Below are 21,323 nucleotides of genomic sequence, written 5' to 3'. Positions count from 1 at the left end.
GTCAACAGAGCTGCTTTAGAGCCAAAGACCAGGTCAGCAGAGCTGCTTTAGAGCCAGAGAAACCAGGTCAACAGAGCTGCTTTAGAGCCAAAGAACCAGGTCAGCAGAGCTGCTTTAGAGTGAGAGAACCAGGTCAGCAGAGCTGCTCTAGAGCCAGAGAACCCGGTTAGCAGATATTTTTCAAAGCCAGAGAACCAGGTCAGCAGAGCCTCTTTAGAGCCAGAGAACCAGGTCAGCAAAGCTGCTTTAGAGCAACAGAACCAGGTCAGCAGAGCAGCTTTAGAGCCAGAGAACCAGGTCAGCAGAGCTGCTTTAGAGCCAGAGAAACCAGGTCAACAGTGCTGCTCTAGAGCCTAAGACCCAGGTCAACAGAGCGGCTCTAGAGCCAGAGAACCAGGTCAGCAGAGCTGCTGTAGAGCCATAGAAACCAGGTCAGCAGAGCTGCTCTAAAGCCTAAGAACCAGGTAAGCAGAGCCGCTTTAGAGCCAGAGAACCAGGTCAGCAGAACTGCTTGAGAACCAGGTCAGCAGAGCTGCTTTAGAGCCAGAGAACAAGGTCAGCAGAGCTGCTCTCGAGCCTATGATCCAGGTGGGCAGAGCTGCTCGAGAGGCGGAGAACCATTTCAGTAGAGCTGCTGTAGAGCTAGAGAACCAGTTCAGAGGAGATTCTTTACAGCCATAGAACCAGGTCAGCAGAGCTGCTCTAGAGCCAGAGAACCAGGATCAGCAGAGCCTCTTTAGAGCCAGAGAACCAGGTAATCAGAACTGCTGTAGATTCAGAGAACCAGGTCAGCAGAGCTGCTGTAGAGCCAGAGAACTAGGTCAGCAGAGCTTCTCTAGAGCCACAGAACCATGTCAGCAGTGCTGGTTTAGAGCCAGAGAACCACCAGGTCAGCAGAGCTGCTTTAGAGCCAGAGAACCAGGTCAGCAGAGCCGTTGTAGAGCCAGAGAACCAGGTCAGCAGAGCTGCTCTAGAGCCTAAGAACCAGGACAGCAGAGATGCTCTACAGGCAGAGAACCAGGTCAGCAGAGCTGCTTTAGAGCCAGTGAACCATGCCAGCAGACCTGCTTTAGAGCCAGAGAACCAGGTTAGCAGAGCTGCTCTAGAGCCAGAGAACCAGGTCAGCAGAGCTGCTTTAGAGCAACAGAACCAGGTCAGCAGAGCCATTGTAGAGCCAGAGAACCAGGTTAGCAGAGCTGCTTTAGAGCCACTGAACCAGGCCAGAAGAGCTGCTTTAGAGCCAGAGAACCAGGTCAGCAGAGCTGCTTTAGAGCCAGAGAAACCAGGTCAACAGAGCTGCTTTAGAGCCAGAGAACCAGGTCAACAGAGCTGTTTCAAAGCCACAGAACCAGGTCAGCTGACCTGCTCTAGAGCCAGAGAACCAGGTCAACAGAGCTGTTTCAAAGCCACAGAACCAGGTCAGCAGAGCTGCTCTAGAGCCAGAGAACCAGGTCAGCAGAGCTGCTTTAGAGTAACAGAACCAGGTCAGCAGAGCAGCTTTAGTGCCAGAGAACCAGGTCAGCAGATCTACTTTAGAGGGAGAGAACCAGGTCAGCTGACCTGCTCTAGAGCCAGAGAACCAGGTCAACAGAGCTGTTTCAAAGCCACAGAACCAGGTCAGCAGAGCTGGTTTAGAGCCAGAGAACCAGGTCAGCAGAGCCGCCTCACAGCCATACAACCAGGTCAGCAGAGCTGCTCTAGAGCCTAAGAGCCAGGTCAACAGAGCTGCTCTAGAGCCAGAGAACCAGGTCAGCAGAGCTGCTGTAGAGCCAGAGAAACCAGGTCAGCAGAGCTGCTCTAACGCCTAAGAACCAGGTCAGCAGAGTTGCTTTAGTGTCAGAGAACCAGGTAAGCAGAGCTGCTTTAGAGCCAGAGAACCAGGTCAGCAGATCTGCTCTCGAGCCTAAGATCCAGGTCAGCAGAGCTGCTCTAGAGGCAGAGAACCAGTCCAGCAGAGCTGCTGTAGAGCCAGAGAACCAGGTCAGAGGAGATTCTTTACAGCCATAGAACCAGGTCAGCAGAGCTGCTCTAGAGCCAGAGAACCAGGTCAGCAAAGCCTCTTTAGAGCCAGAGAACCAGGTCATCAGAACTGCTGTAGAGCCAGAGAACCAGGTTAGCAGAGCTGCTGTAGAGCCAGAGAACTAGGTCAGCAGAGCTTCTTTAGAGCCACAGAACCAGGTCAGCAGAGCTGTTTTAGAGCCAGAGAACCACCAGGTCAGCAGAGCTGCTTTAGAGCCAGAGAACCAGGTCAGCAGAGCCGTTGTAGAGCCAGAGAACCAGGTCAGCAGAGCTGCTCTAGAGACAGTGAACCAGGACAGCAGAGCTGGTCTACAGCCAGAGAACCAGGTCAGCAGAGCTGCTTTAGAGCCAGTGAACCAGGCCAGCAGATCTGCTTTAGAGCCAGAGAACCAGGTTAGCAGAGCTGCTCTAGAGCCAGAGAACCAGGTCTGCAGAGCTGCTTTAGAGCAACAGAACCAGGTCAGAAGAGCCATTGTAGAGCCAGAGAACCAGGTCAGCAGAGCTGCTTTAGAGCCAGAGAACCAGGTCAGCAGAGCCGTTGTAGAGCCAGAGAACCAGGTCAGCAGAGCTGCTCTAGAGCCTAAGATTGAGGACAGCAGAGCTGCTCTAGAGCCAGAGAACCAGGTCAACAGAGCTGCTTTTGAACACAGAGAACCAGGCCAGAAGATCTGCTTTAGAGACAGAGAACCATGTAAGCAGAGCTGCCGTAGAGCCAGAGAACCAGGTCAGCAGAGCTACTTCAGAGGGAGAGAACCAGGTCAGCAGAGCTGCTTTAGAGCCAGAGAACCATGTCAGCAGAGCTGCTTTTGAGTGAGAGAACCAGGTCAGCAGAGTTGCTTTTAGAGTCAGAGAACCAGGTCAGCAGAGCTGCTTTTGATCCATAGAACCAGGCCAGCAGGGCTCCTCTACAGCCAGAGAACCACATCAGAAGAGCTGCTCTAGAGCTAGAGAACCAGGTCAGCAGAGCTGCTCTAGAGCCAGAGAACCAGGTCAGCAGAGCTGCTGTAGAGCCAGAGAAACCAGGTCAGCAGAGCTGCTATAGAGCCTAAGAACCAGGTCAGCAGAACTGTTCTTGAGGCAGAGAACCAGGACAGCAGAGCTGCTGTGGAGCCAGAGAAACCAGGTCAGCATTGCTGCTTTAGACAGAGAGAACCAAGTCAGCAGAGCTGCTTTAGAGCCAGAGAACCAGGTCAGCAGAGCTGCTTTAGAGCCAGAGAACCAGGTCAACAGAGCTGCTCTAGAGCCAGACATCCAGGTCAGCAGAGCTGCTCTAGAGCCTGAGAACGAGGTCATCAGAGCTGCTCTAGTGACAGAGAACCAGTTCAGCAGAGCTGCTTTGGAGCCAGAGAACCAGGTCAGCAGAGCTGCTGTAGAGCCAGAGAAACCAGGTCAGCAGAGCTGCTTTAGAGCCAGAGAACCAGGTCAGCAGAGCCGTTGTAGAGCCAGAGAACCAGGTCAGCAGAGCTGCTTTAGAGCCTAAGATCCAGGACAGCAGAGCTGCTCTAGAGACAGAGAACCAGGTCAACAGATCTGCTTTAGAGCCAGAGAACCAGGCCATAAGATCTGCTTTAGAGCCAGAAAACCAGGTTAGCAGATCGGCCCTAGAGGCAGAGAACCGGGTCTGCAGAGCTGCTTTAGAGCAACAGAACCAGGTCAGCAGAGCCATTGTAGAGCCAGAGAACCAGGTCAGCAGAGCTGCTTTAGAGCCATATAACCAGGTCAGAAGAGCTGCTTTAGAGCCAGAGAAACAGGTCAGCAGAGCTGCTCTAGAGCCAGAGAAACTAGGTCTGCAGAGCTGCTTTAGAGCCAGAGAACCAGGTCAGCAGAACTGCTTGAGAACCAGGTCAGCAGAGCTGCTTTAGAGCCAGAGAACAAGGTCAGCAGAGCTGCTCTCGAGCCTATGATCCAGGTCGGCAGAGCTGCTCGAGAGGCAGAGAACCATTTCAGTAGAGCTGCTGTAGAGCTAGAGAACCAGTTCAGAGGAGATTCTTTACAGCCATAGAACCAGGTCAGCAGAGCTGCTCTAGAGCCAGAGAACCAGGTCAGCAGAGCCTCTTTAGAGCCAGAGAACTAGGTCAGCAGAGCTTCTCTAGAGCCACAGAACCAGGTCAGCAGTGCTGTTTTAGAGCCAGAGAACCACCAGGTCAGCAGAGCTGCTTTAGAGCCAGAGAACCAGGTCAGCAGAGCCGTTGTAGAGCCAGAGAACCAGGTCAGCAGAGCTGCTCTAGAGCCTAAGAACCAGGACAGCAGAGATGCTCTACAGGCAGAGAACCAGGTCAGCAGAGCTGCTTTAGAGCCAGTGAACCATGCCAGCAGATCTGCTTTAGAGCCAGAGAACCAGGTTAGCAGAGCTGCTCTAGAGCCAGAGAACCAGGTCAGCAGAGCTGCTTTAGAGCAACAGAACCAGGTCAGCAGAGCCATTGTAGAGCCAGAGAACCAGGTTAGCAGAGCTGCTTTAGAGCCACTGAACCAGGCCAGAAGAGCTGCTTTAGAGCCAGAGAACCAGGTCAGCAGAGCTGCTTTAGAGCCAGAGAAACCAGGTCAACAGAGCTGCTTTAGAGCCAAAGACCAGGTCAGCAGAGCTGCTTTAGAGCCAGAGAAACCAGGTCAACAGAGCTGCTTTAGAGCCAAAGAACCAGGTCAGCAGAGCTGCTTTAGAGTGAGAGAACCAGGTCAGCAGAGCTGCTCTAGAGCCAGAGAACCCGGTTAGCAGATATTTTTCAAAGCCAGAGAACCAGGTCAGCAGAGCCTCTTTAGAGCCAGAGAACCAGGTCAGCAAAGCTGCTTTAGAGCAACAGAACCAGGTCAGCAGAGCAGCTTTAGTGCCAGAGAACCAGGTCAGCAGAGCTACTTTAGAGGGAGAGAACCAGGTCAGCTGATCTGCTCTAGAGCCAGAGAACCAGGTCAACAGAGCTGTTTCAAAGCCACAGAACCAGGTCAGCTGACCTGCTCTAGAGCCAGAGAACCAGGTCAACAGAGCTGTTTCAAAGCCACAGAACCAGGTCAGCAGAGCTGCTCTAGAGCCAGAGAACCAGGTCAGCGGAGCTGCTTTAGAGCAACAGAACCAGGTCAGCAGAGCAGCTTTAGTGCCAGAGAACCAGGTCAGCAGAGCTACTTTAGAGGGAGAGAACCAGGTCAGCTGACCTGCTCTAGAGCCAGAGAACCAGGTCAACAGAGCTGTTTCAAAGCCACAGAACCAGGTCAGCAGAGCAGCTTTAGAGCCATAGAACCAGGTCAGCAGAGCTGGTTTAGAGCCAGAGAACCAGGTCAGCAGAGCCGCCTCACAGCCATACAACCAGGTCAGCAGAGCTGCTCTAGAGCCTAAGAGCCAGGTCAACAGAGCTGCTCTAGAGCCAGAGAACCAGGTCAGCAGAGCTGCTGTAGAGCCAGAGAAACCTGGTCAGCAGAGCTGCTCTAAAGCCTAAGAACCAGGTCAGCAGAGTTGCTTTAGTGTCAGAGAACCAGGTAAGCAGAGCTGCTTTAGAGCCAGAAAACCAGGTCAGCAGATCTGCTCTCGAGCCTAAGATCCAGGTCAGCAGAGCTGCTCTAGAGGCAGAGAACCAGTCCAGCAGAGCTGCTGTAGAGCCAGAGAACCAGGTCAGAGGAGATTCTTTACAGCCATAGAACCAGGTCAGCAAAGCTGCTCTAGAGCCAGAGAACCAGGTCAGCAAAGCCTCTTTAGAGCCAGAGAACCAGGTCATCAGAACTGCTGTAGAGCCAGAGAACCAGGTCAGCAGAGCTGCTGTAGAGCCAGAGAACTAGGTCAGCAGAGCTCCTTTAGAGCCACAGAACCAGGTCAGCAGAGCTGTTTTAGAGCCAGAGAACCACCAGGTCAGCAGAGCTGCTTTAGAGCCAGAGAACCAGGTCAGCAGAGCCGTTGTAGAGCCAGAGAACCAGGTCAGCAGAGCTGCTCTAGAGCCTAAGAACCAGGACAGCAGAGCTGGTCTACAGCCAGAGAACCAGGTCAGCAGAGCTGCTTTAGAGCCAGTGAACCAGGCCAGCAGATCTGCTTTAGAGCCAGAGAACCAGGTTAGCAGAGCTGTTCTAGAGCCAGAGAACCAGGTCTGCAGAGCTGCTTTAGAGCAACAGAACCAGGTCAGCAGAGCCATTGTAGAGCCAGAGAACCAGGTCAGCAGAGCTGCTTTAGAGCCAGAGAACCAGGTCAGCAGAGCCGTTGTAGAGCCAGAGAACCAGGTCAGCAGAGCTGCTCTAGAGCCTAAGATTGAGGACAGCAGAGCTGCTCTAGAGCCAGAGAACCAGGTCAACAGAGCTGCTTTTGAACACAGAGAACCAGGCCAGAAGATCTGCTTTAGAGACAGAGAACCATGTAAGCAGAGCTGCCGTAGAGCCAGAGAACCAGGTCAGCAGAGCTGCTTCAGAGGGAGAGAACCAGGTCAGCAGAGCTGCTTTAGAGCCAGAGAACCATGTCAGCAGAGCTGCTTTTGAGTGAGAGAACCAGGTCAGCAGAGTTGCTTTTAGAGTCAGAGAACCAGGTCAGCAGAGCTGCTTTTGAGCCATTGAACCAGGTCAGCAGAGCTGCTCTAGAGCCAGAGAACCAGGTCAGCAGAGTCGTTGTAGAGCCAGAGAACCAGGTCAGCAGAGCTGCTCTAGAACCTAAGAACCAGGCCGGCAGGGCTCCTCTACAGCCAGAGAACCACATCAGAAGAGCTGCTCTAGAGCTAGAGAACCAGGTCAGCAGAGCTGCTCTAGAGCCAGAGAACCATGTCAGCAGAGCTGCTATAGAGCCTAAGAACCAGGTCAGCAGAACTGTTCTTGAGGCAGAGAACCAGGACAGCAGAGCTGCTGTAGAGCCAGAGAAACCAGGTCAGCATTGCTGCTTTAGACAGAGAGAACCAAGTCAGCAGAGCTGCTTTAGAGCCAGAGATCCAGGTCAGCAGAGCTGCTTTAGAGCCAGAGAACCAGGTCAACAGAGCTGCTCTAGAGCCAGACAACCAGGTCAGCAGAGCTGCTCTAGAGCCTGAGAACGAGGTCATCAGAGCTGCTCTAGTGACAGAGAACCAGTTCAGCAGAGCTGCTTTGGAGCCAGAGAACCAGGTCAGCAGAGCTGCTGTAGAGCCAGAGAAACCAGGTCAGCAGAGCTGCTTTAGAGCCAGAGAACCAGGTCAGCAGAGCCGTTGTAGAGCCAGAGAACCAGGTCAGCAGAGCTGCTTTAGAGCCTAAGATCCAGGACAGCAGAGCTGCTCTAGAGACAGAGAACCAGGTCAACAGATCTGCTTTAGAGCCAGAGAACCAGGCCATAAGATCTGCTTTAGAGCCAGAAAACCAGGTTAGCAGATCGGCCCTGGAGGCAGAGAACCGGGTCTGCAGAGCTGCTTTAGAGCAACAGAACCAGGTCAGCAGAGCCATTGTAGAGCCAGAGAACCAGGTCAGCAGAGCTGCTTTAGAGCCATATAACCAGGTCAGAAGAGCTGCTTTAGAGCCAGAGAAACAGGTCAGCAGAGCTGCTCTAGAGCCAGAGAACCAGGTCAGCAGAGCTGTTCTAGAGCCTAAGACCCAGGTCAACAGAGCTGCTCTAGAGTCAGAGAACCAGGTCAGCAGAGCTGCAGTAGAGCCATGGACACCAGGTCAGCAGAGCAGCTCTAGAGCCTAAGAACCAGGTCAGAAGAGCTGCTCTAGAGGCAGAGAACCAGGTCAACAGAGCTGCCGTAGAGCCAGAGAACCAGGTCAGCAGAGCTGCTTTAGAGGGAGAGAACCAGGTCAGCAAATCTGCTTTAGAGCCAGAGAACCAGGTCAGCAGAGCTGCTTTAAAGGGAGAGAACCAGGTCAGCAGAGCTGCTTTAGCGCTAGAGAGAACCAGGTCAGCAGAGCTACTTTAGAGGGAGAGAACCAGGTCAGCTGACCTGCTCTAGAGCCAGAGAACCAGGTCAGCAGAGCTGTTTCAAAGCCACAGAACCAGGTCTGCAGAGCAGCTTTAGAGCCATAGAACCAGGTCAGCAGAGCTGCTTTAGAGCCATAGAACCAGGTCAGCAGAGCTGCTTTAGAGCGAGAGAACCAGGTCAGCAGAGCTGACTCACAGTCATACAACCAGGTCAGCAGAGCTGCTCTAGAGCCTAAGACCCAGGTCAACAGAGCGGCTCTAGAGCCAAAGAACCAGGTCAGCAGAGCTGCTGTAGAGCCATAGAAACCAGGTCAGCAGAGCTGTTCTAAAGCCTAAGAACCAGGTCAGCAGAGCTGCTTTAGAGTCAGAGAACCAGGTAAGCAGAGCCGCTTTAGAGCCAGAGAACCAGGTCAGCAGAACTGCTTGAGAACCAGGTCAGCAGAGCTGCTTTAGAGCCAGAGAACAAGGTCAGCAGAGCTGCTCTCGAGCCTAAGAACCAGGTCAGCAGAGCTGCTCTAGAGGCAGAGAACCAGTTCAGCAGAGCTGCTGTAGAGCCAGAGAACCAGTTCAGAGGAGATTCTTTACAGCCATAGAACCAGGTCAGCAGAGCTGCTCTAGAGCCAGAGAACCAGGTCAGCAGAGCCTCTTTAGAGCCAGAGAACCAGGTCATCAGAACTGCTGTAGAGCCAGAGAACCAGGTCAGCAGAGCTGGTGTAGAGCCAAAGAACTAGGTCAGGAGAGCGTCTTTAGAGCCACAGAACCAGGACAGCAGAGCTGTTTTAGAGCTAGAGAACTTCCAGGTCAGCAGAGCTGCTTTAGAGCCAGAGAACCAGGTCAGCGGAGCCGTTGTAGAGCCAGAGAACCAGGTCAGCAGAGCTGCTCTAGAGCCTAAGAACCAGGACAGCAGAGCTGCTCTACAGGCAGAGAACCAGGTCAGCAGAGCTGCTTTAGAGCCAGTGAACCATGCCAGCAGATCTGCTTTAGAGCCAGAGAACCAGGTTAGCAGAGCTGCTCTAGAGCCAGAGAACCAAGTCAGCAGAGCTGCTTTAGAGCAACAGAACCAGGTTAGCAGAGCCATTGTAGAGCCAGAGAACCAGGTCAGCAGAGCTGCTTTAGAGCAACAGAACCAGGTCAGCAGAGCCATTGTAGAGCCAGAGAAACCAGGTCAGCAGAGCTGCTTTAGACCCAAAGAACCAGGTCAGCAGAGCTGCTTTAGAGCCAGAGAAACCAGGTCAGCAGAGCAGCTTTAGACCCAAAGAACCAGGTCAGCAGAGCTGATTTAGAGCCAGAGAACCCGGTCAGCAGAGATTCTTCAAAGCCAGAGAACCAGTTTAGCAGAGCTGCTTTAGAGCCATAGAACCAGGTCAGCAGAGCTGCTTTAGAGCCAGTGAACCAGGTCAGCAGACCTGCTTTAGAACCAGAGAACCAGGTCAGCAGAGCTGCTCTAGAGCCTAAGACCCAGGTCAACAGAGCTGCTCTAGAGTCAGAGAACCAGGTCAGCAGAGCTGCTGTAGAGCCATAGAAACCAGGTCAGCACAGCTGCTCTAGAGCCTAAGAACCAGGTCAGCAGAGCTGCTCTAGAGGCAGAGAACAAGGTCAGCAAAGCTGGCGTAGAGCCAGAGAACCAGGTCAGCAGAGCTGCTTTAGAGGGAGAGAACAAGGTCAGGAGAGCTGCTCTAGAGGGGGAGAACCAGGTCAGCAGAGCTGCTTTAGAGCCAGAGAACCAGGTCAGCAGAGCTGCTTTAGAGGGAGAGAACCAGGTCAGCAGAGTTGCTTTAGAGTCAGAGAAACAGGTCAGCAGAGCTGCTTTAGAGCCATAGAAACCAGGTCAGAAGAGCTGCTCTAAAGGCAGAGAACCAGGTCAGCAGAGTCGTTATAGAGCCAGAGAACCAAGTCAGCAGAGCTGCTCTAGAGCCATAGAACCAGGTCAGCAGAGCTGCTTTAGAGTCAGAGAACCAGGTAAGCAGAGCCGCTTTAGAGCCAGAGAACCAGGTCAGCAGAACTGCTTGAGAACCAGGTCAGCAGAGCTGCTCTCGAGCCTGAGAACCAGGTCAGCAGAGCTGCTCTAGAGGCAGAGAACCAGGACTGCAGAGCTGCTTTTGAGCCAAAGAAACTAGGTATGCAGGGCTGCTTTAGAGCCAGAGAAACCAAGTCAGCAGAGCTGCTTTAGAGCCATAGAACCAGGTCTGCAGGGCTGCTTTAGAGCCAGAGAAACCAAGTCAGCAGAGCTGCTCTAGAACCAGAGAACCAGGTCAGCAGAGCTGCTTTAGAGGGAGAGAACCAGGTCAGCAGAGCTGCTCTAGAGCCAGAGAACCAGGTCAGCAGAGCAGCTTCAAAGCCAGAGAACCAGGTCAGCAGAGCTGCTTTAGAGCCATAGAACCAGGTCAGCAGAGCTGCGTTAGAGCCAGAGAACCAGGTCAGCAGAGCTGCTTTAGAGCCAGAGAACCAGGTCAGCAGAGCTGCTCTAGAGCCTAAGACCCAGGTCAACAGAGCTGCTCTAGAGTCAGAGAACCAGGTCAGCAGAGCTGTTGTAGAGCCATAGACACCAGGTCAGCAGAGCTGCTCTAGAGCCTAAGAACCAGGTCAGAAGAGCTGCTCTAGAGGCAGAGAACCAGGTCAGCAGAGCTGCCGTAGAGCCAGAGAACCAGGTCAGCAGAGCTGCTTTAGAGGGATAGAACCAGGTCAGCAGAGCTGCTTTAATGGGAGAGAACCAGGTCAGCAGAGCTGCTTTAGAGGGAGAGAACCAGGTCAGCAGAGCTGCTTTAGCGCCAGAGACACCAGGTCAGCAGAGCTAATTTAGAGGGAGAGAACCAGCTCAGCTGACCTGCTCTAGAGCCAGAGAACCAGGGCAGCAGAGCTGTTTCAAAGCCACAGACCCAGGTCAGCTGAGCAGCTTTAGAGCCATAGAACCAGGTCAGCAGAGCTGCTTTAGAGCCATAGAACCAGGTCAGCAGAGCTGCTTTAGAGCCAGAGAACCAGGTCAGCAGAGCTGCCTCACAGCCATACAACCAGGTCAGCAGAGCTGCTCTAGAGCCTAAGACCCAGGTCAACAGAGCGGCTCTAGAGTCATAGAACCAGGTCGGCAGAGCTGCTGTAGAGCCATAGAAACCAGGTCAGCAGAGCTGCTCTAAAGCCTAAGAACCAGGTCAGCAGAGCTGCTTTAGAGTCAGAGAACCAGGTAAGCAGAGCCGCTTTAGAGCCAGAGAACCAGGTCAGCAGAACTGCTTGAGAACCAGGTCAGCAGAGCTGCTTTAGAGCCAGAGAACAAGGTCAGTAGAGCTGCTCTCGAGCCTAAGATCCAGGTCAGCAGAGCTGCTCTAGAGACAGAGAACCAGATCAGCAGAGCTGCTGTAGAGCCAGAGAACCAGTTCAGAGGAGATTCTTTACAGCCATAGAAGCAGGTCAGCAGAGCTGCTCTAGAGCCAGAGAACCAGGTCAGCAGAGCCTCTTTAGAGCCAGAGAACCAGGTCATCAGAACTGCTGTAGAGCCAGAGAACCAGGTCAGCGGAGCTACTGTAGAGCCAGAGAACTAGGTCAGGAGAGCGTCTTTAGAGCCACAGAACCAGGTCAGCAGAGCTGTTTTAGAGCCAGAGTACCACCAGGTCAGCAGAGCTGCTTTAGAGCCAGAGAACCAGGTCAGCAGAGCCGTTGTAGAGCCAGAGAACCAGGTCAGCAAAGCTGCTCTAGAGCCTAAGAACCAGGACAGCAGAGCTGCTCTACAGGCAGAGAACCAGGTCAGCAGAGCTGCTTTAGAGCCAGTGAACCATGCCAGCAGATCTGCTTTAGAGCCAGAGAAGCAGGTTAGCAGAGCTGCTCTAGAGCCAGAGAACCAGGTCAGCAGAGCTGCTTTAGAGCAACAGAACCAGGTCAGCAGAGCCATTGTAGAGCCAGAGAACCAGGTCAGCAGAGCTGCTTTAGAGCGAAAGAACTAGGTCAGCAGAGCTGCTTTAGAGGGAGAGCACCAGGTCAGCAGAGCTGCTCTAGAGCCAGAGAACCCGGTCAGCAGAGATTCTTCAAAGCCAGAGAACCAGGTCAGCAGAGCTGCTTTAGAGCCAGAGAACCAGGTCAGCAGAGCTGCTCTAGAGCCTAAGACCCAGGTCAACAGAGCTGCTCTAGAGTCAGAGAACCAGGTCAGCAGAGCTGCTGTAGAGCCATAGAAACCAGGTCAGCACAGCAGCTCTAGAGCCTAAGAACCAGGTCAGCAGAGCTGCTCTAGAGGCAGAGAACAAGGTCAGCAGAGCTGCCGTAGAGCTAGAGAACCAGGTCAGCAGAGCTGCGTTAGAGGGAGAGAACCAGGTCAGCACAGCTGCTCTAGAGCCTAAGAACCAGGTCAGCAGAGCTGCTTTAGAGCCAGAGAACCAGGTCAATAGAGCTGCTTTAGAGGGAGAGAACAAGGTCAGCAGAGCTGCCGTAGAGCCAGAGAACCAGGTCAGCAGAGCTGCTTTAGAGCCAGAGAACCAGGTCAGCAGAGCTGCTTTAGAGGGAGAGAATCAGGTCAGCAGAGTTGCTTTAGAGTCAGAGAAACAGGTCAGCAGAGCTGCTTTAGAGCCATAGAAACCAGGTCAGCAGAGCTGCTCTAAAGGCAGAGAACCAGGTCAGCAGAGTTGTTATAGAGTTAGAGAACCAGGTCAGCAGAGCTGCTTTAGAGGGAGAGAATCAGGTCAGCAGAGTTGCTTTAGAGTCAGAGAAACAGGTCAGCAGAGCTGCTTTAGAGCCATAGAAACCAGGTCAGCAGAGCTGCTCTAAAGGCAGAGAACCAGGTCAGCAGAGTTGTTATAGAGTTAGAGAACCAAGTCAGCAGAGCTGCTCTAAAGCGTAAGAACCAGGCCAGCAGGGCTGCTCTACAGCCAGAGAACAAGGTCAGCAGAGCTGCTTTAGAGCCAGAGAACCATGTCAGCAGAGCCGCTTTACAGCCATAGAACCAAGTCAGCAGAGCTGCTTTAGAGTCAGAGAACCAGGTAAGCAGAGCCGCTTTAGAGCCAGAGAACCAGGTCAGCAGAATGCTTGAGAACCAGGTCAGCAGAGCTGCTTTAGAGCCAGAGAACCAGGTCAGCAGAGCTGCTCTCGAGCCTAAGAACCAGGTCAGCAGAGCTGCTCTAGAGGCAGAGAACCAGTTCAGCAGAGCTGCTGTAGAGCCAGAGAACCAGGTCAGAGGAGATTCTTTACAGCCATAGAACCAGGTCAACAGAGCTGCTCTAGAGCCAGAGAACCAGGTCAGCAGAGCCTCTTTAGAGCCAGACAACCAGGTCATCAGAGCTGCTGTAGAGCCAGAGAACTAGGTCAACAGAGCTTCTTTAGAGCCACAGAACCAGGTCAGCAGAGCAATGTTTTAGAGCTAGAGAAACATCAGGTCAGCAGAGCTGCTTCAGAGCCGGAGAACCAATTCAGCAGAGCTGCTGTAAAGCCAGAGAACTAGGTCAGCAGAGCTTCTTTAGAGCCACAGAACCAGGTCAGCAGAGCTGTTTTAGAGCCAGAGGAACATAAGGTCAGCAGAGCTGATTTAGAGCCAGAGAACCAGGTCAGCAGAGCCGTTGTAGAGCCAGAGAACCAGGTCAGCAGAGCTGCTCTAGAGCCTAAGATTCAGGACAGCAGAGCTGCTCTAGAGCCAGAGAACCAGGTCAGCAGAGCTGCTTTAGAGCAACAGAACCAGGTCAGCAGAGCCATTGTAGAGCCAGAGAACCAGGTCAGCAGAGCTGCTTTAGAGCCATGGAACCAGGTCAGAAGATCTGCTTTAGAGCCAGAGAAACAGGTCAGCAGAACTGCTCTAGAGCCAGAGAAACTAGGTCTGCAGAGCTGCTTTAGAGCCAGAGAAAGCAAGTCAGCAGAGCTGCTTTAGAGTAAGAGAACCAGGTCAGCAGAGCTGCTTTAGAGGGAGAGAACCAGGTCAGCAGAGCTGCTCTAGAGCCAGAGAACCAGGTCAGCAGAGCAGCTTCAAAGCCAGAGAACCAGGTCAGCAGAGCTGCTTAAGAGCCATAGAACCAGGTCAGCAGAGCTGCTTTAGAGCCAGAGAACCAGGTCAGCAGAGCTGCTTTAGAGCCAGAGAACAAGGTCAGCAGAGCTGCTCTAGAGCCTAAGACCAAGGTCAACAAAGCTGCTCTAGAGTCCGAGAACCAGGTCAGCAGAGCTGCTGTAGAGCCATAGACACCAGGTCAGCAGAGCTGCTCTAGAGCCTAAGAACCAGGACAGAAGAGCTGCTCTAGAGGCAGAGAACCAGGTCAGCAGAGCTGCTCTAGAGGCAGAGAACCAGGTCAGCAGAGCTGCTCTAGAGTCAGAGAACCAGGTCAACAGAGCTGCTCTAGAGTCAGAGAACCAGGTCAGCAGAGCTGCTGTAGAGCCATAGAAACCAGGTCAGCACAGCTGCTCTACAGCCTAAGAACCAGGTCAGCAGAGCTGCTCTAGAGGCAGAGAACAAGGTCAGCAGAGCTGGCGTAGAGCCAGAGAACCAGGTCAGCAGAGCTGCTTTAGAGGGAGAGAACAAGGTCAGGAGAGCTGCTCTAGAGGGGGAGAACCAGGTCAGCAGAGCTGCTTTAGAGCCAGAGAACCAGGTCAGCAGAGCTGCTTTAGAGGGAGAGAACCAGGTCAGCAGAGTTGCTTTAGAGTCAGAGAAACAGGTCAGCAGAGCTGCTTTAGAGCCATAGAAACCAGGTCAGAAGAGCTGCTCTAAAGGCAGAGAACCAGGTCAGCAGAGTCGTTATAGAGCCAGAGAACCAAGTCAGCAGAGCTGCTCTAGAGCCTAAGAACCAGGCCAGCAGGGCTGCTCTACAGCCAGAGAACAAGGTCAGCAGAGCTGCTTTAGAGCCAGAGAACCATGTTAGCAGAGCCGCTTTACAGCCATAGAACCAGGCCAGCAGAGCTGCTTTAGAGTCAGAGAACCAGGTAAGCAGAGCCGCTTTAGAGCCAGAGAACGAGGTCAGCAGAACTGCTTGAGAACCAGGTCAGCAGAGCTGCTCTCGAGCCTGAGAACCAGGTCAGCAGAGCTGCTCTAGAGGCAGAGAACCAGGGTCTGCAGGGCTGCTTTAGAGCCAGAGAAACCAAGTCAGCAGAGCTGCTTTAGAGCCATAGAACCAGGTCTGCAGGGCTGCTTTAGAGCCAGAGAAACCAAGTCAGCAGAGCTGCTCTAGAACCAGAGAACCAGGTCAGCAGAGCTGCTTTAGAGGGAGAGAACCAGGTCAGCAGAGCTGCTCTAGAGCCAGAGAACCAGGTCAGCAGAGCAGCTTCAAAGCCAGAGAACCAGGTCAGCAGAGCTGCTTTAGAGCCATAGAACCAGGTCAGCAGAGCTGCGTTAGAGCCAGAGAACCAGGTCAGCAGAGCTGCTTTAGAGCCAGAGAACCAGGTCAGCAGAGCTGCTCTAGAGCCTAAGACCCAGGTCAACAGAGCTGCTCTAGAGTCAGAGAACCAGGTCAGCAGAGCTGTTGTAGAGCCATAGACACCAGGTCAGCAGAGCTGCTCTAGAGCCTAAGAACCAGGTCAGAAGAGCTGCTCTAGAGGCAGAGAACCAGGTCAGCAGAGCTGCCATAGAGCCAGAGAACCAGGTCAGCAGAGCTGCTTTAGAGGGATAGAACCAGGTCAGCAGAGCTGCTTTAATGGGAGAGAACCAGGTCAGCAGAGCTGCCGTAGAGCCAGAGAACCAGTTCAGCAGAGCTGCTTTAGAGGGAGAGAACCAGGTCAGCAGAGCTGCTTTAGCGCCAGAGACACCAGGTCAGCAGAGCTACTTTAGAGGGAGAGAACCAGCTCAGCTGACCTGCTCTAGAGCCAGAGAACCAGGGCAGGAGAGCTGTTTCAAAGCCACAGAACCAGGTCAGCTGAGCAGCTTTAGAGCCATAGAACCAGGTCAGCAGAGCTGCTTTAGAGCCATAGAACCAGGTCAGCAGAGCTGCTTTAGAGCCAGAGAACCAGGTCAGCAGAGCTGCCTCACAGCCATACAACCAGGTCAGCAGAGCTGCTCTAGAGCCGAAGACCCAGGTCAACAGAGCGGCTCTAGAGTCATAGAACCAGGTCGGCAGAGCTGCTGTAGAGCCATAGAAACCAGGTCAGCAGAGCTGCTCTAAAGCCTAAGAACCAGGTCAGCAGAGCTGCTTTAGAGTCAGAGAACCAGGTAAGCAGAGCCGCTTTAGAGCCAGAGAACCAGGTCAGCAGAACTGCTTGAGAACCAGGTCAGCAGAGCTGCTTTAGAGCCAGAGAACAAGGTCAGTAGAGCTGCTCTCGAGCCTAAGATCCAGGTCAGCAGAGCTGCTCTAGAGACAGAGAACCAGATCAGCAGAGCTGCTGTAGAGCCAGAGAACCAGTTCAGAGGAGATTCTTTACAGCCATAGAAGCAGGTCAGCAGAGCTGCTCTAGAGCCAGAGAACCAGGTCAGCAGAGCCTCTTTAGAGCCAGAGATTCAGGTCATCAGAACTGCTGTAGAGCCAGAGAACCAGGTCAGCGGAGCTACTGTAGAGCCAGAGAACTAGGTCAGGAGAGCGTCTTTAGAGCCACAGAACCAGGTCAGCAGAGCTGTTTTAGAGCCAGAGTACCACCAGGTCAGCAGAGCTGCTTTAGAGCCAGAGAACCAGGTCAGCAGAGCCGTTGTAGAGCCAGAGAACCAGGTCAGCAAAGCTGCTCTAGAGCCTAAGAACCAGGACAGCAGAGCTGCTCTACAGGCAGAGAACCAGGTCAGCAGAGCTGCTTTAGAGCCAGTGAACCATGCCAGCAGATCTGCTTTAGAGCCAGAGAAGCAGGTTAGCAGAGCTGCTCTAGAGCCAGAGAACCAGGTCAGCAGAGCTGCTTTAGAGCAACAGAACCAGGTCAGCAGAGCCATTGTAGAGCCAGAGAACCAGGTCAGCAGAGCTGCTTTAGAGCGAAAGAACCAGGTCAGCAGAGCTGCTTTAGAGGGAGAGCACCAGGTCAGCAGAGCTGCTCTAGAGCCAGAGAACCCGGTCAGCAGAGATTCTTCAAAGCCAGAGAACCAGGTCAGCAGAGTTACTTTAGAGCCAGAGAACCAGGTCAGCAGAGCTGCTCTAGAGCCTAAGACCCAGGTCAACAGAGCTGCTCTAGAGTCAGAGAACCAGGTCAGCAGAGCTGCTGTAGAGCCATAGAAACCAGGTCAGCACAGCAGCTCTAGAGCCTAAGAACCAGGTCAGCAGAGCTGCTCTAGAGGCAGAGAACAAGGTCAGCAGAGCTGCCGTAGAGCTAGAGAACCAGGTCAGCAGAGCTGCTTTAGAGGGAGAGAACCAGGTCAGCACAGCTGCTCTAGAGCCTAAGAACCAGGTCAGCAGAGCTGCTTTAGAGCCAGAGAACCAGGTCAACAGAGCTGCTTTAGAGGGAGAGAACAAGGTCAGCAGAGCTGCCGTAGAGCCAGAGAACCAGGTCAGCAGAGCTGCTTTAGAGCCAGAGAACCAGGTCAGCAGAGCTGCTTTAGAGGGAGAGAATCAGGTCAGCAGAGTTGCTTTAGAGTCAGAGAAACAGGTCAGCAGAGCTGCTCTAAAGCGTAAGAACCAGGCCAGCAGGGCTGCTCTACAGCCAGAGAACAAGGTCAGCAGAGCTGCTTTAGAGCCAGAGAACCATGTCAGCAGAGACGCTTTACAGCCATAGAACCAAGTCAGCAGAGCTGCTTTAGAGTCAGAGAACCAGGTAAGCAGAGCCGCTTTAGAGCCAGAGAACCAGGTCAGCAGAATGCTTGAGAACCAGGTCAGCAGAGCTGCTTTAGAGCCAGAGAACCAGGTCAGCAGAGCTGCTCTCGAGCCTAAGAACCAGGTCAGCAGAGCTGCTCTAGAGGCAGAGAACCAGTTCAGCAGAGCTGCTGTAGAGCCAGAGAACCAGGTCAGAGGAGATTCTTTACAGCCATAGAACCAGGTCACCAGAGCTGCTCTAGAGCCAGAGAACCAGGTCAGCAGAGCCTCTTTAGAGCCAGACAACCAGGTAATCAGAGCTGCTGTAGAGCCAGAGAACTAGGTCAACAGAGCTTCTTTAGAGCCACACAACCAGGTCAGCAGAGCAATGTTTTAGAGCTAGAGAAACATCAGGTCAGCAGAGCTGCTTCAGAGCCAGAGAACCAATTCAGCAGAGCTGCTGTAAAGCCAGAGAACTAGGTCAGCAGAGCATCTTTAGAGCCACAGAACCAGGTCAGCAGAGCTGTTTTAGAGCCAGAGGAACATAAGGTCAGCAGAGCTGCTTTAGAGCCAGAGAACCAGGTCAGCAGAGCCGTTGTAGAGCCAGAGAACCAGGTCAGCAGAGCTGCTCTAGAGCCTAAGATTAAGGACAGCAGAGCTGCTCTAGAGCCAGAGAACCAGGTCAGCAGAGCTGCTTTTGAGCCAGAGAACCAGGCCAGAAGATCTGCTTTAGAGCCAGAGAACCAGGTTAGCAGCGCTGCTCTAGAGCCAGAGAACCAGGTCAGCAGAGCTGCTTTAGAGCAACAGAACCAGGTCAGCAGAGCCATTGTAGAGCCAGAGAACCAGGTCAGCAGAGCTGCTTTAGAGCCATGGAACCAGGTCAGAAGATCTGCTTTAGAGCCAGAGAAACAGGTCAGCAGAAGTGCTCTAGAGCCAGAGAAACTAGGTCTGCAGAGCTGCTTTAGAGCCAGAGAAAGCAAGTCAGCAGAGCTGCTTTAGAGTAAGAGAACCAGGTCAGCAGAGCTGCTTTAGAGGGAGAGAACCAGGTCAGCAGAGCTGCTCTAGAGCCAGAGAACCAGGCCAGCAGAGCAGCTTCAAAGCCAGAGAACCAGGTCAGCAGAGCTGCTTAAGAGCCATAGAACCAGGTCAGCAGAGCTGCTTTAGAGCCAGAGAACCAGGTCAGCAGAGCTGCTTTAGAGCCAGAGAACAAGGTCAGCAGAGCTGCTCTAGAGCCTAAGACCAAGGTCAACAAAGCTGCTCTAGAGTCAGAGAACCAGGTCAGCAGAGCTGCTGTAGAGCCATAGACACCAGGTCAGCAGAGCTGCTCTAGAGCCTAAGAACCAGGTCAGAAGAGCTGCTCTAGAGGCAGAGAACCAGGTCAGCAGAGCTGCCGTAGAGCCAGAGAACCAGGTCAGCAGAGCTGCTTTAGAGGGAGAAAACCAGGTCAGCAGAGCTGCTTTAGCGCCAGAGAGAACTAGGTCAGCAGAGCTACTTTAGAGGGAGAGAACCAAGTCAGCTGACCTGCTCTAGAGCCAGAGAACCATGTCAGCAGAGCTGTTTCAAAGCCACAGAACCAGGTCTGCAGAGCAGCTTTAGAGCCATAGAACCAGGTCAGCAGAGCTGCTTTAGAGCCATAGAACCAGGTCAGCAGAGCTGCTTTAGAGCCAGAGAACCAGGTCAGCAGAGCTGACTCACAGCCATACAACCAGGTCAGCAGAGCTGCTCTAGAGCCTAAGACCCAGGTCAACAGAGCGGCTCTAGAGCCAGAGAACCAGGTCAGCAGAGCTGCTGTAGAGCCATAGAAACCAGGTCAGCAGAGCTGCTCTAAAGCCTAAGAACCAGGTCAGCAGAGCTGCTTTAGAGTCAGAGAACCAGGTAAGCAGAGCCACTTTAGAGCCAGAGAACCTGGTCAGCAGAACTGCTTGAGAACCAGGTCAGCAGAGCTGCTTTAGAGCCAGAGAACAAGGTCAGCAGAGCTGCTTTCGAGCCTAAGAACCAGGTCAGCAGAGCTGCTCTAGAGGCAGAGAACCAGTTCAGCAGAGCTGCTGTAGAGCCAGAGAACCAGTTCAGAGGATATTCTTTAGAGCCATAGAACCAGGTCAGCAGAGCTGCTCTAGAGCAAGAGAACCAGGTCAGCAGAGCCTTTTTAGAGCCAGACAAGCAGGTCATGAGGAACTGCTGTAGAGCCAGAGAACCAGGTCAGCAGAGCTGCTGTAGAGCCAGAGAACTAGGTCAGGAGAGCATCTTTAGAGCCACAGAGCTAGGTCAGCAGAGCTGTTTTAGAGCTAGAAAACTACCAGGTCAGCAGAGCTGCTTTAGAGCCAGAGAACCAGGTCAGCAGAGCCGTTGTAGAGCCAGAGAACCAGGTCAGCAGAGCTGCTCTAGAGCCTCAGAACCAGGACAGCAGAGCTGCTCTACAAGCAGAGAACCAGGTCAGCAGAGCTGCTTTAGAGCCAGTGAACCATGCCAGCAGATCTGCTTTAGAGCCAGAGAACCAGGTTAGCAGAGCTGCTTTAGAGCCAGAGAAACCTGATCAGCAGAGCTGCTTTAGAGCCAAAGAACCAGGTCAGCAGAGCTGATTTAGAGCCAGAGAACCCGGTCAGCAGAGATTCTTCAAAGCCAGAGAACCAGGTCAGCAGAGCTGCTTTAGAGCCATAGAACCAGGTCCCCAGAGCTGCTTTAGAGCCAGAGAACCAGGTCAGCAGAGCTGCTTTAGAGCCAGATCAACCAGGTCAGCAGAGCTGCTTTGGAGCCAAAGAACCAGGTCAGCAGAGCTGATTTAGAGCCAGAGAACCCAGTCAGCAGAGATTCTTCAAAGCCAGAGAACCAGATCAGCAGAGCTGCTTTAGAGCCATAGAACCAGGTCAGCAGAGCCTCTTTAGAGCCAGAGAACCAGGTCATCAGAACTGCTGTAGAGCCAGAGAACCAGGTCAGCAGCGCTACTGTATAGCCAGAGAACTAGGTCAGGAGAGTGTCTTTAGAGCCACAGAAACAGGTCAGCAGAGCTGTTTTAGAGCCAGAAAACCACCAGGTCAGCAGAGCTGCTTTAGAGCCAGAGAACCAGGTCAGCGGAGCCGTTGTAGAGCCAGCGAACCAGGTCAGCAAAGCTGCTCTAGAGCCTAAGAACCAGGACAGCAGAGCTGCTCTACGGGCAGAGAACCAGGTCAGCAGAGCTGCTTTAGAGCCAGTGAACCAAGCCAGCAGATCTGCTTTAGAGCCAGAGAACCAGGTTAGCAGAACTGCTCTAGAGCCAGAGAACCAGGTCAGCAGAGCTGCTTTGGAGCAACAGAACCAGGTCAGCAGAGCCATTGTAGAGCCAGAGAACCAGATCAGCAGAGCTGCTTTAGAGCGAAAGAACCAGGTCAGCAGAGCTGCTTTCGAGGGAGAGAACCAGGTCAGCAGAGCTGCTCTAGAGCCAGAGAACCCGGTCTGCAGAGATTCTTCAAAGCCAGAGAACCAGGTCAGCAGAGCTGCTTTAGAGCCATAGAACCAGGTCAGCAGAGCTGCTTTAGAGCCAGAGAACCAGGTCAGCAGAGCTGCTCTAGAGCCTAAGACCCAGGTCAACAGAGCTGCTCTAGAGTCAGAGAACCAGGTCAGCAGAGCTGCTGTAGAGCCATAGAAACCAGGTCAATGCAGCTGCTCTAGAGCCTAAGAACCAGGTCAGCAGAGCTGCTCTAGAGGCAGAGAACAAGGTCAGCAAAGCTGCCGTAGAGCTAGAGAACCCGGTCAGCAGAGATTCTTCAAAGCCAGAGAACCAGTTTAGCAGAGCTGCTTTAGAGCCATAGAACCAGGTCAGCAGAGCTGCTTTAGAGCCAGTGAACCAGGTCAGCAGACCTGCTTTAGAACCAGAGAACCAGGTCAGCAGAGCTGCTCTAGAG

The sequence above is a fragment of the Triturus cristatus genome, chromosome 1_1 (assembly GCF_964204655.1).
Source record: "Triturus cristatus chromosome 1_1, aTriCri1.1, whole genome shotgun sequence".
Lineage (NCBI taxonomy): Eukaryota > Metazoa > Chordata > Amphibia > Caudata > Salamandridae > Triturus > Triturus cristatus.
Note: the sequence above shows the minus strand (reverse complement) of the source record.